The following is a 13,973-nucleotide window of genomic DNA, read 5'->3' on the forward strand; positions in this document are numbered from 1 at the left end:
ATCCTGTTGCGCACGCAGCTAAAATGACAAGTGAGAGTCAGCAAGACAATTCCTCTAATTAGGTCATTATTAGAACACAGTACCATGATACTTGTTTAAAGTGGGGTTTTTTTAAACCTAACATTTCAGTTGTCCGTATAGAAATAGGCATTGTTCACTTAAACAATACATTCGATATTTTGTTTTAAATAAAAATGCTCAAAACATCATTAAAACACGACAATTTATTTATTTTTGCTGCAGAGTCACAGAATACATCAATTATTTTTTTTAATGGTTCCATAGGTTACCATAATATAGTTTCATTTCAGTGAAAAATAAATAAATAGAGTTAAAAAAAGATATCCTGTATAAATATCAACACAAACATTTGTAATATCTTGATAGGTAACTTAGAAGAAGATTCAAATGGTAGGTTTGGGGCTATATTGCCAACAAGAGGCCCATGGGTCACATCGCTTAACTGAGGAACAATAGGTATAATAAAATCAGCTTAATGGAGTCATTATTAATACAAACTATGTGGACAAAGAACAATAATACATGTAGATCCTGTATAAATAAAATCCATTTTCCCCTGGATATTCTTATGTTTAGAATCATAAGTCCCTTTTCTAACAGGATGATGTTATAGTCAGATCATATGTTGAGTATTGCAGTTCTCAAAAAGATCCTTAACAATAGTTTATATATGGGATATAAACCTACATCAAACTCTGAACCTTCTTGTAAAGCCAAAGAATTGTCCTGGGGCCAAAGTCTTAACAATTATAAAGAATCATCTGGCTGATTAGTTTCTGAGAAGAAGATTTTTAAAGATTTACTCTATATATTCCTATGTCTAATTTCAACCCCCCATTGTGGCCCCACCCTACCCCAAGGGGTCATGATTTCGACAACTTTGTATCAACACTACCTGAGGATGCTTCCACACAAGTTTCAGCTTTCCTGGCTGATTATTGTCTGAGAAGAAGATTTTTAAAGATTTACTCTATATATTCCTATGTTTAACTTCAACCCCCCATTGTGGCCCCATCCTACCCCCGGGGGTCATGATTTTCACAACATTGTATCTACACTACCTTAGGATGCTTCCACACAAGTTTCAGCTTTCCTGATCTTATGGTTCATGAGAAGAAGATTTTTGAAAATTTACTCTGTATATTCCTATGTAAAAGTTCGACCCCCCCCCATTGTGGCCCCACCCTCTCCCCGGGGGTTATGATTTTCACAACTTTGAATTTACACTACCAGAGGATGCTTTCACACAAGTGTCAGCTTTCCTGGCTGATTAGTTTCTGAGAAGAAGATTTTTAAAGATTACCTCTATATATTCCTATGTTAAACTTCGACCCCCCATTGTGGCCCCACTCTACCCTCAGGGGTCATGATTTTCACAACTTTGAATCTACATTACCTGAGGATGCTTCCACACAAGTGTTAGCTTTCCTGGCTGATTAGTTTCAGAGAAGAAGATTTTTAAAGATTTACTCTATATATTCATGTGTTAAATTTCGACCCCCCCCCCCATTGTGGCCCCATCCTACCCCCCGGGGTCATGATTTTCACAACTTTGTATCAACACTACCCGAGGATGCTTCCACACAAGTATCAGGATTCCTGGCTGATTAGTTTCTGAGAAGAAGATTTTTAAAGATTTACTCTATATATTCCTATGTTAAACTTCGACCCCCCATTGTGGCCCCACACTACCCTCAGGGGTCATGATTTTCAGAACTTTGAATCTACATTACCTGAGGATGCTTCCACACAAGTGTTAGCTTTCTTGGCTGATTAGTTTCAGAGAAGAAGATTTTTAAAGATTTACTCTATATATTCATGTGTTAAATTTCGACCCCCCCCCCATTGTGGCCCCACCCTACCCCCCGGGGTCATGATTTTCACAACTTTGTATCAACACTACCCGAGGATGCTTTCACACAAGTGACAGCTTTCCTGGCTGATTAGTTTCTGAGAAGAAGATTTTTAAAGATTACCTCTATATATTCCTATGTTAAACTTCGACCCCCCATTGTGGCCCCACCCTACCCCCGGGGGTCTTGATTTTCACAAATTTGAATCTACACTACCTGAGGATGCTTTCACATAAGTTTCAGCTTTCCTGATCTTATGGTTCATGAGAAGAAGATTTTTGAAAATTTCTCGAAAATTTTCATAAATTCCTAATTATCTCCCTTTGCAAAAGGGCGTGGTCCTTAATTTTCACAACTTTGAATCCCCTTAGGATAAGGATGCTTTGTGCCAAGTTTGGTTAAAATTAGCCCAGTGGTTCTTGAGAAGATGTTGAAAATGTGAACAGTTTACAGACAGACGGACAGACAGACAGACGGACGGACGACAGACAAAATGTGATCAGAATAGCTCACTTGAGCTTTCAGCTCGGTGAGCTAAAAATTGCGACATTTGTGCTTTTCTTAAATGTTATATATGAAATTATAAAGCTTTCATTTTAAAACATTAAATTTTCAGAAAAATTGAATTTTAGGAAAAGTTAAGCTTCTCTGCTTTGTACTACCTTAATAACAAAATACATTTATGAAGTTTAGAACAAATTTATGTTATTCAAAACTAACATTGTTTATAAAGTGCGCATAATTATTTGATTTTAATCAATAACTTTCTGGGAGTGTATTGATAACCGACTTTTTTCCCGATGACTTCATAAATCGGAGATAAACTGATAAGCTAGGAACAATTTTTGAGATGAAGATATAGATTATCTGGACAATGATATACCAGAGGCTTTTAATGACTGGTTCGCGGCAATATTTATTCGTAAAGCTCTCAAAATTTCTCGCACGCGAACAAAGATTGGTTTGCAAGGTTTCCCTGACTTTTGAAAGTAAATATATTATATATATTTTTTTTCTTTCTTTTTTGTTGTTGTTGTTTTTTGTTTATTATAGTATTCTGAATTTAGTCTTAATTATGTTTATACATGCATCAAACGATTTCACTTTATGATATATTTTCTCTACATGTGTTTAACGCTGTGAATTTTTGCAGTATCCAATTTAGTTATCAAAAAAGCTTTTACTCTAAACATTATACGAATGTTTATACGTTCTACGTTTGGAATAAGAGCGCTCAAATCAAAACTTGTTTTTGATGCACATATATAACTTCATATTATTCTGAAATAACTTCTATTTCATAAAACATAGATACTTACGTTGAACGTAGGACCTCCAGTTTGGACCAGATATGTCACTTCCTGTCATGTCACTGCAACACATACAAGTTTTTGTGGATTCATCGTGGCTGATCATGACGATTCTATCCATTGAAATTACGCAAGTTCCTAGACATTGGCCCTTACTTCTTATATTATCAATTCTGTGACACGATTCTTTTGGATACTCGTTTGTTTTAATGCCATAAAAACTCTTGAAGACGCTTGATCCGCTGTGGATAGATTTTAAAACCAAACATATAAATAAATAAGTCTTTGGTATCATATTCTTTTCTATAAAGTAACGTCTAAAAAGATATACATGACCATATGAGGAGAACTGCATAAGCAAAAATGATTTAAATCTCTAGGCATACTTTTTATAGTTGTATGAGAAATCGTTAAAAACATCAACGTTGCTTAGAAAAAAAAAATCGGCAAACATCTCATCTAATAAGTTCTTGAAATGAAATATTTCTAGACACTATGTTGTTTGAATATTTCAATTTTATTGACTTTTTCTTTGACGAAGCAATATTTTTTTTTTATTTTACTTTTGTCATGTTCGTGGGAAATTTATAAGACTGGAAGATAAAATGGATATGAAAACAATCTTAAATACTTCTTTAAAAATTCTAAGAATTTTACAAAAACAAAATAAACATTGAAATGAGACTAAAGTCCTCTTGTGTTTCCTTACATGATATTAAAGCGAAATAATTACATATTAGATCCATTTTTAACACTATATTAACAAATTTAACCATACTTTTGTTAAATTCTGATAAGACTGTCTTCTTCGAGCCTGAGAGCATTGAAAGACATCTTTGAACAAAATTGCTGGATATAATGATGAACAAAGTGCCATTGATATTACTAATATATCAATTTTTTAGGTAAAATACCCAGCAATATTGTTTATTAAATACATTTTATGCTTTCTGCAATGTTTATTCATATAACTCGAACGATATTTTTTTCCACATACTACCCATAAAAAATAACTTACTTATGAATAGATATAAAACTGTCCGTGACTTAAGAAACAGCAAGTCGAGTACAAATTAATGCTGCATATATCTTTTCATCAATATTTACTAATTAATAGAAACATGACTAAGTTTATTTTATTATCAAAGTACTGACAGTACTGAAATTCGGTAGCATGACTGCAAGTTGTCAATTTTTTTTTCTTCAAAATAACCAATCAAAATTATTTGCATGGTGAAGAAGACACTCTACTTTCCAAAAAGTAAAGTGTTTGCAACCTCATGATATACATGTACAAAAGAAAATGTCATTTTTGTAAATGACTGCTTGTTTAGAACATGTTTACTAAATGTAGCAATTCGACTATGTGTGAACAATTGTAGCTAAATTATAAACCTTCAGAAACAGTATTTATGCATTTATAGCTTCTAGGTTTGATGTATTTTAAGCAAACTGATGAATGGAATTAAGATAACTTGTTTAGAGATATTGTTTGATAACTCCAGGGTCGAGACTAAAAGAATATAGTAGTAACAAAAAGGAAACAAGCTCTTACCTCAAGCTCACTATTACTTAACATTATTAAAATTTACGAATTAAGTCACAGTTCTTATCTTTTTTCAGGTAAGTATAGGTTAATAATGTTTTATTTTTAATTTTACCAAAAAGATGTTAGAACACTTTTCTTTACTAAAGTGCTAAAAAATAGAAAAATTCTAAAAGAGGGATATTATTTTGATTATAAATGCCTTTTTTTTCACATAAATGTCAACAGGTGTCCCATATCATCTTTATGATTCTCCTGTTCTAATGTGAAAAATCTGTTAAAGTAAAAACATTTTGAAATTACAGTGCATGTATATACACAATCAAAAAAGCAATTTCGTCATTCTTTCACTCTGTTACATGTGGGGCGCGCTGGTTCACGCTAATGGATACAAGGGAACTTATACACAGCAGCTCCGCTACCGGCTTACATAACATGTACTTAAAATTGATAAAATAGTTTTACTTATTTAAAGTTTTCTCTGTATATTTTTGCAACATTCCAAATTTTCATCGAATTTATCAAACTATTAGAGATAAACTATACTTAGTAATTAAAGCAGTTACTCTGGAGACCACGGGATATTTTATAAGGCATCCTCACTGATATTTCATGATACCATAAATTACATCTACGTCTGGTGTAGCACAAGGATAATCTTTGCGTTCATCAACAGAAAATACTATTCATTTTATTTCCAACAATGACTTAACCTATATTATTGATAAACTGCCGCTAGGATACATTTAGAAATACATAACCCAGTACCATAACAATAGAAGCAGGTTATTATAATAAATGACCACCGTCTAAAACTTCGATGTCATATGTTTACAAATAATCTAGTCGCATTCTATCCTTTCAAAGCAGCTAGTCTTCCTTTTTTCAAAGAGAATTATACGATCTGATGTTCTTAAAAATATCCAATACCAGCTCATCTTATATTCATAAACACATAAACACAGGTATAGGACCCCCCCCCCCCCGTCTGTAATTTAACACCATGTTTCAGACCCCGTTCTCTTCATTTGTAAAATGACTAATCAGGACAAGATTTATCGTTCGTTTCTCTCTTTTCTTTTGGAAATTAAAGTATATAGGCATTTTTCAGATCATCAAATTGATATTTATATACAGAAAAGGTAGTGATTTATACTTTCTAAAATTATTTTATTAAAACAACAAACGGGGGTCAAAAGGTGGGGGAAATAGAGGGGAGGGGGCGTTACTTGTGTTGCCGTTGTATGTCTGTCAGGAGTATATGTGTGTTAATATTATCTAGTTTTGATTTTGAAATGCGCAATAATGCTTAACATAATCAATTCATTAGTAAACAACTTTAAAAAATCAGCCATTTTATTAAACATGTTACTGTAACTCATTTATTAAATAAAAGAAAACCATTTCAATAAGATGTTTTGTCAATTGATTTATATTCAGAAACATATTTTAGAAAAACGCATGACAAAACACATTCATATAGTCATTTTTGCAAGCCAGGCAGTCCCTAAACCCACTCTAAATACGACCTAGTAAGTTCTCAGGCATCTTTCAAAAAACACTAACCGAACTACAAAACATCAAGATTTTGACATAAGTCAGGCGATTTTGCTTTTTTCCTACTTTTAAAATTCTCCAATTTTATTGCGTCACTTATCGAAAAAGTTATTGTACATGATGTGTTAAGAGGTTTAAATATTTTAATTTTAGCTCTATATGAGTGGCTTGATGTTTATATTTGAAGATAAAAGTATTTCAGTTTGCGTTTACTTTAAAAGATTCAATGATTTTGCTTTGTTTCCTACTTTTAAAATTCTCCAAGTTTATTGCGTCACTTATAAAAAAAATGTTATTGAACATTATGAATGAGGAGGTCTAAAAGTGTTTTAATTTTGTCTCTATATAAGAGACTTGAAGATTAATATTTGAAGATAAATATATTAAATTTTTCGTTTACTATAAAAGATTAATTTGCTTCTTTTTTGTGTTTTTTTTAATTTACTTCTTCTTTGTTTCAGACTCCAATGTTTGTATTTTCCCCTTAAAACCATATCCCATCTTCCATTAAAGGAAAAATAAATCAATCGCAGGCATTTTATACAAACAAGATAATTTTGTTGCAATTGTCGTCACATTTTAGACATTTTATTTGACTTAACATGCAAACACATTGTACCGTGAGAATAATTCTGTCGGTGATGAATTTTGGATATTTTAAGATGAGTTTTAAAGCAACGTTTGCATTAACGCCAAACGAAATAAAATAAATGCATTTTCTGTTGAATTGATTCACCGTCGCACCATTATAAAGTTCCGTACCAATCGAATGAAAGAGGTCTGGATGGTCGTGGCAACAATCAATCTTTATCGATCTTCTTTGTATAAAAATGTAGAAAATTATTTTAACCTTTATTCAATGGAATATATCTTTACTTGATAAGACTTTCTATGTTGAAACTCAGATCTGAATATTTCAGGTAGATCTGAAAATCTGAAAATTCATTACCCATTAGGCTTCCTAAAGAGAGGATCAATAAGGGGATTATTGATATCAATTGTTAATATTTCTATAGAGAAAAAAGCTGTGTTTTCTAATTTATGATTGATGACTAGGCAAAATTGTTCTTTGAAATAATATCAAGCACTCCTTCACCATTGGTATTTCCAGATATACAAAGGCCAAGTATTTTGTGTTTGTATAACGGAATGATGTTTCGACTTAAAGTAATGGAGCGTATACATCACGGAATAATGTAAAGATTTATTCACATCACGTTATAAAATTTAGACAAAACGTTATGATATTTTCGCATCAAGTAATGTAATTTTGACATTAAGTGATAACGTGTTAACAAAATGAAAGTATGTGTGTTAACACCATGTATTAATGCATTAACCCTTTATGATTCATTTAAACACCAATGGACTATGTGTAATCTCCCTGTGTAGATACTAAAAATTATTAGATGTCTTGGTACATGTATAAGAAATTTGTATTTCATCATTTAATTTTTAATCGTTACCTTTGCGATGAGGAACAACGGCAACCATACATGTACGTCATGACAACCAAAAACAACCCGCATTTGAAAGTCTCATAACGTGCATTTTTAGACACTAAAATGTCCAAATAAATAATGTTCTAAACACAGGAGCATAGGCTACATGTAAATGATAATTCAAGAACCCTTACAATAACGTAATTATAACTAAAAATTGGTGGGCCCCTCATGAGGCGTACATGAAGAGTTAAAATCATAACTTTATTAAAAACCACAGAAACTCTGTATGCATTCATTTAACAAGTATCATTTCATTTCATTTACTTATAATGCCGTCTAGAACGTCAAGTGTCGGGTCCTGATAAAATTTCAACACGTTTGGCTGAATAATGTCTTAGTTTCAGAATTTGTGCAGTTTCCTGTAACCTTAGAAAAACAACTCGCGGCATTCAAAGAATTTGAAGTTTGACGACAAAATGATTTAGGATAGTTTGCTGGGTTTTTTCCACCGTGCAAACTATAAAAAGGTCGCTGAAAGAATACTATTTGTAGATTAATTAAAGATATGGATTTTTTAAGCAATGTCGATCCTTTTTTTCTTTGCTTGAAAATCAAATTTTGCATTTGAACAGCATTACCTACCTTACCTATCTACAAAGACCAATAGTAGATTGGTATTTTTTTTAACTGTCGTGTAGTAAATACAAACTTGTTAATATTAACATGGCCATTATCTGTTTGACTTTTACCGCACGCAGGCGATAAAATGGATGCATATTAATATATATTTATAGCTACTTAAAAACAAAAAATCACATCCCTGTTTTTGCTGACTTACCCTAATGGGTAATGAACGACAAGTTGAGTTGACTGAATAACGATCCTTTCTTTAAATAGTTATCGACAACAGTGAGTTTGCGGGTCCATTTATGGCCGGGGTGGGGAATTTGTTAAGTGCATCGGTGTTTCGTCAGATTATTTTTTTTTTTAAAAGATCAAAGCAATTTGGCATTGATTACTGGCCAGTGAGATATGATTTATTTGTTATTAACAAATAATATATTTATCAATATAATATTAATTGCATGGAGTGAGATGTATTAAATCCACAGTAGTTTGTATCATCCATAGTCTTAATATTTACACATATTAGATATCTGTATCGATCGCGTAAGTTGCATGTTTGGTTTAAATAGTATCACATTGTTAAATTACGATTAGTGAAACTAGATTATTGTTTCTTGTGTTATTGGGACACATATAAAGTGTTGTGCCTTTTATAACGTCACGTAAATATGTAAACATTTAACTATATGAAAGCATGTATGAAATAAATACAATTCACTGTTTTTCGATATTTCCCCAAAGCAAAACAAATATACTTGTAAATCACGTGTAAATCACTTTATTAATATATAGTAAATTGGCGGTATTGTTCGCAGAGAAAACTATACCTACGGGTTGGCACCATGTCCCAGCAGGGAAATGTGCTGGACCCGTGCACTCGAAGATGTATTTCATTTACGTTGTTGTTCAAAGCGAGTGGACAGATCGCCTCAAAGTCTTCTGGCATCCTGGATCCGTCATGGAAGAACCACTCGTTCCCCACTTTTGTTCCTTGGATCCACACATCAATTGTGGAACCATTGGCTAAAGGAACTAAACATTGAAGGAATGGATATGTAAGATACCAAAAGTATATGTCTTGTTTGACCAAATCCATCACATCAATACTTACGTAGATAGTCCGTCACTATGTCGTGTTTCCGTTTACTATCGAGTCTGATGAGGTCCCCACCATCTGCTTGACAATATTCCGTAGCTTCCTGGTACGTAGAAGGGGTTGAAACATACTTCAGACAGATCTGGGTATTTGTATAGTTATATGTAAAGTACCCGTCTTTGCACAAAACTGAAACAATGAATGAAAGAAGTTTATATGTTTGTCATGTAACTAGACAATATTGACTTAGGAAGCATTTTTAAAAGGTGTCCATAGGTTTAAATTCATTGCACAGGATGTACTAACTATTACTGTTTATGTAACTTGAACAGATGAAGGAAAAGGGGTGAAAACACATAAACTAAGTTTTTAAAAGTCGTTCTCTGGTCTTATCATCACATGGTGCACTCGTCATCCTTTTGCTTTCTGTATAATTGATGCTTTTACTATATTAAGTACATTTCAAAGCAAAAATAAATAAATAAATAATAACATACAAATACAAATAAGAAACAAAGCAAAATATGAAAAGTATTTTGAAAATTAAATTGTAACTACGCCACATTATGACACTTTAGCAAAATCTATTGATTTCTATTATGATATATTTGTTGTTCAAAATTAAACAAACGCACGTTTTTCAAAAATGTGCCATTTTAAGGAAGGAGTCTTTTCTGGTTTTCGACTTGTCAAACGTAAATTTGATTAATTGTTCTTAAATCAAGATGAAAGGAAATTAAAATAGTATATTTTTCTTTCTTTTTTACTATTATACAACTTGGCATAGAAAAATGTAATCAATGTTTAGAATGGAACAAGGACTATATTTTTGACGTAATGTTGGCGTAGGAAAATATCACATGTTGCGCAATTCAGAATTGCTGCAGATTATATATATAATGAGTCTGTTTTAGCATTTTAAAAACAATAACAATAATGTTGGATTTTTTTTTTACTAATGTGAACTAATGATATGATACTTGGGTTTCAGAATATGTTTTTAAAATATGATTTGCCTATCAAATAACATTTTTATAAGCTTTTTAAAGCGCCCATTCTATACATTGATTTTTGTGAAAAAATCACTAAAATCAGTTTTTCTCTCTTATGAAATGGTCAATATATTAGATTTTCTGTCAATTTATATCTTTATATAAAGTCTTCATTATACACAAAAATTAGAAATATTTTATTATTGGAAGCATAAACAAATAATCAAAATTTCTTCAAAATTTAAGAAAATTAGAGGAAATGCGGGCTAAGCAATATCAATTTTAGTACAAATATTTATTCCAATTTAGTATTATAAGCTGATAGACACTCTCATGGTCTATGATTTCATTGAAGATTTGAATCTTCAAATCTTAAACAAATGTCTACAGAACTATAAACAGCTACACTTATTTTTATCATTCTTTACGTTGAGGAAAAAGGTAGTGACCTTGACCTGACCTTTATCCGAAAACAAAAAGGTCAAATTTAATTAAACTGATAGAATCATTAAGTAATATGATCCGTTTGACTGTGTCAAAATTTCATGCATTTCTTATTATAAGAAGTATGTTTGATAATGAAAAGACTCCTTCCTTAATACTTTGTTGACAAAATAATGACAATAACAAACAGTCACACATCTCAAAAATCCATAAAACGAAATACACATTCAAAGCAAGGTAACACGGACCTCTAAAAAGATAGTTAGGATCAGGTGCCTATGAAGAGTAAGCATCCACTGCTGACCGGTCACGCCCGTCGTGTGCTCTTTGTCGTAATCGGGAAAAAAAACGGATAAGTCCGTAGACAATTAGGCGATTAATTATGGTCTCACAATCACGTATGAAAAACGTCAGTAATGATGCGACCCAGTGGCAGATTGTATTAGCTGACAAGGTCGCTTAATCGACTATAGAACTTACGAAAAGAAGACTTCAAACCAGACTGTTGATAGTCCTATTTTATCAACCTGTTTTTCAGTAGCTTGCCTCGCCTTAGAACCTGTTCATATGAAGAGCAAGCCCTTGTGTATCGAATGAACCGAGAGACAAAAACCCCATAGGCAGATGATAACGGTATATTGCTACATAAGTAAGGACTATAGAAAAATTGAAGTCATCGCGTTTGTCATTAAGTTTTGTTGTTAGGTTACCATTCATGTCAAATGTCCATTTCCAGTAAAATATCCAAATATGAAACAGATGACACAGACTCTGTATGGTATCTTTTATTTCAAGTTCACTGGGATAGTTTGAGTCGACGTAAGTATAGAAATAACAATTGGTAATTGATAATATATCGTCGATATACCTGAATATGGAGTTGAAGGCCACAGCGAGTAATTTGTTTTTTAAAGTACAAACTTTTGAATAAATTCTGCTTTATAAGAATACAAAAATAGGTCTGCTATCAATTGGGCACAATTGATAACATAATATAAACAGTGCTGTTCGGGAGGGTAACAGTTGTCAACCGACGAGCGTGTAACAATTCGTTGTGTTACACGTTCACAGGCGTGTTGCTAACGCATAGGGTAATACATGTAGAACGAGTAATAAACTGCGTCTATCTAATCAGATTTCAGTATTTAACAAGAAAGTATAATAATGAATTTAGTTTAACAGTATTTTCAGTTTCAACCTATCAATGCGACATTAACAATACTAAGGACAATTTTTTTTGAAACGCCGCTTAATACTTATATGCATTACATTCGTCTCAAGGAAACTAACGACCAATGTTGCCCAAAAAAGCGAAATTTGTTTTGTTATCAAAAAATTATATGTTACCAAAATTCCGTTATTTTCTTAGCCAGATACTGAAATCATGATTTTAATTATAAGCTCAGTCCATTTTATAATATCAATATTATCCACCGGTGTTTAGTGATATTTTCCCCATACTCTCAATATCATTTCTCTGATATAAAATTTGGCAGACAAGCTTTCATTTCAATTATTGACTATTCGCATATAGACTACTATTATTAGTCATTTAGTGAATTTACAATATTAAGTCATATTGAAATTGTAATAACTTATGAAAATGTTGGCTAGAGTTGGGGGCAACACTAATGATATTTGCCGCTGAGGGAAAAATTATATAACTCCATAGGGAGTTATTTATATTTATGTAACACTCAAATATAGTCAACATTTTTTGTCATTTCAAACTATCAAACAGGTTTGGCAACAATTTGTCAGTACATAATTCACAAGATAAATTTTGCGCTCAGGGCATTTTTTAATATATCAACTTCATAAATAGTTTTAGAAGAGGAAATATTTCGAATGAACATATTTTTATAAAGAGTTATACTGTAATAATATACTACTGAAACTATCAAAATGCTGTAATATTACCTCTTGCTGTGCCACTACGTGACCATATCTACCTAGGAAAATCAGTAAAGATAAATGTTTTTTTTTAAAGGTAGGTTTAACGAGACCTATTATGAAATGCTATTAAAAAACATAATTTAAGTAAAATGTATAAGAGAAAAATGACATTGTATTAATTCTTTTAACACACAGGAGGCTAATGACACGATTTTGCCCAAATGTATTTTATTTATTTCATTTTTTGTTTTCTTTGTGCAAAAAAAACAAATGGTGTTCAGCCGTTCTTTTGACGCTTGTGTTCATTTTTTTCTTGTCTTTTCACTCACCTGGGACAAACGAGATCCACTGGGGACTTACAAGGTCATCTCCGCTTAAATCTGCACAACACATGCAAGTCTGTTGATCATTGCTGTAACTGAACATATAATGAATTCTTAAGGTCCCCAGGCATTTTTGAAAACAACTCGCTGCACTCGAAACGTTGTACGGAATCTCAGAACAAGTAGATTTAGGATAAGTCGCTGTTTTCTCACCGTACAAATTCACCCATTGCGTCGAGTCGCTTATCAAAAGATATATGAGAAAACACGTTCGAAAAAAGTTATGTAACATTTTACGAAGAGGCCTTGAAGAGTTGAATTAGGTTCCCTTGTAGTTGCCTGGTGATTTGTGTTTCACCAAGTCTCACGTGTTTACTTAAATAAATATGATTTGAAATCTGTGGGGTTTTTTTCTTTTTAAATGTATTTTTTTTATTTTTTGTGGTCTTAAGATTCTAATGTTTGTTTTTCCACCGTTTTACTCAATTACAAAGAAAATATGAAAAGCTCTTATAAAAAATCAATTGAATGTTATCAGACATTATGGCTCCTGCCATCAATATTACTGTTTTTATACAACATTTTTTGTAAAGAAGTTGAAGTGTTTTGATTTTAGCTTGAAAGATTAATTTGTTTCTTTTTTGTCTTTTAAAGGGGAATATTGATTTACTACTTCGCTTCAAACTCCAATGTTTATTTTTTCCGTAAAGAGCATATTCCATCCTCTTTAAAAGAAAAAAATCCATCTCAGGCATATTTTGTTTAAGAGTGCGACCGTTGGAGCGAGCGCAGAATGTGATCAAATAATGAATTATGATAAATCAATAACAATAAAAGTAGCAACGTAACGTAAATAAATTAAA

The 13,973-nt window shown here is 32.0% G+C and overlaps 1 long non-coding RNA gene across 1 annotated transcript; it reads right to left on the reverse strand.

Moving 5' to 3' along the window:
* Positions 1 to 9,139: 9,139 nt before the first annotated feature.
* Positions 9,140 to 13,659, reverse strand: LOC105319257 (uncharacterized). Its single transcript, XR_010711579.1, has 3 exons — positions 13,117 to 13,659; positions 9,471 to 9,644; positions 9,140 to 9,391 (listed from the first exon to the last, which is right to left on the reverse strand). It is a non-coding gene; the product is annotated as an uncharacterized lncRNA (long non-coding RNA).
* Positions 13,660 to 13,973: the final 314 nt, after the last annotated feature.

This window comes from Magallana gigas, chromosome 1, assembly GCF_963853765.1.
Source record: "Magallana gigas chromosome 1, xbMagGiga1.1, whole genome shotgun sequence".
NCBI classification, from domain to species: domain Eukaryota; kingdom Metazoa; phylum Mollusca; class Bivalvia; order Ostreida; family Ostreidae; genus Magallana; species Magallana gigas.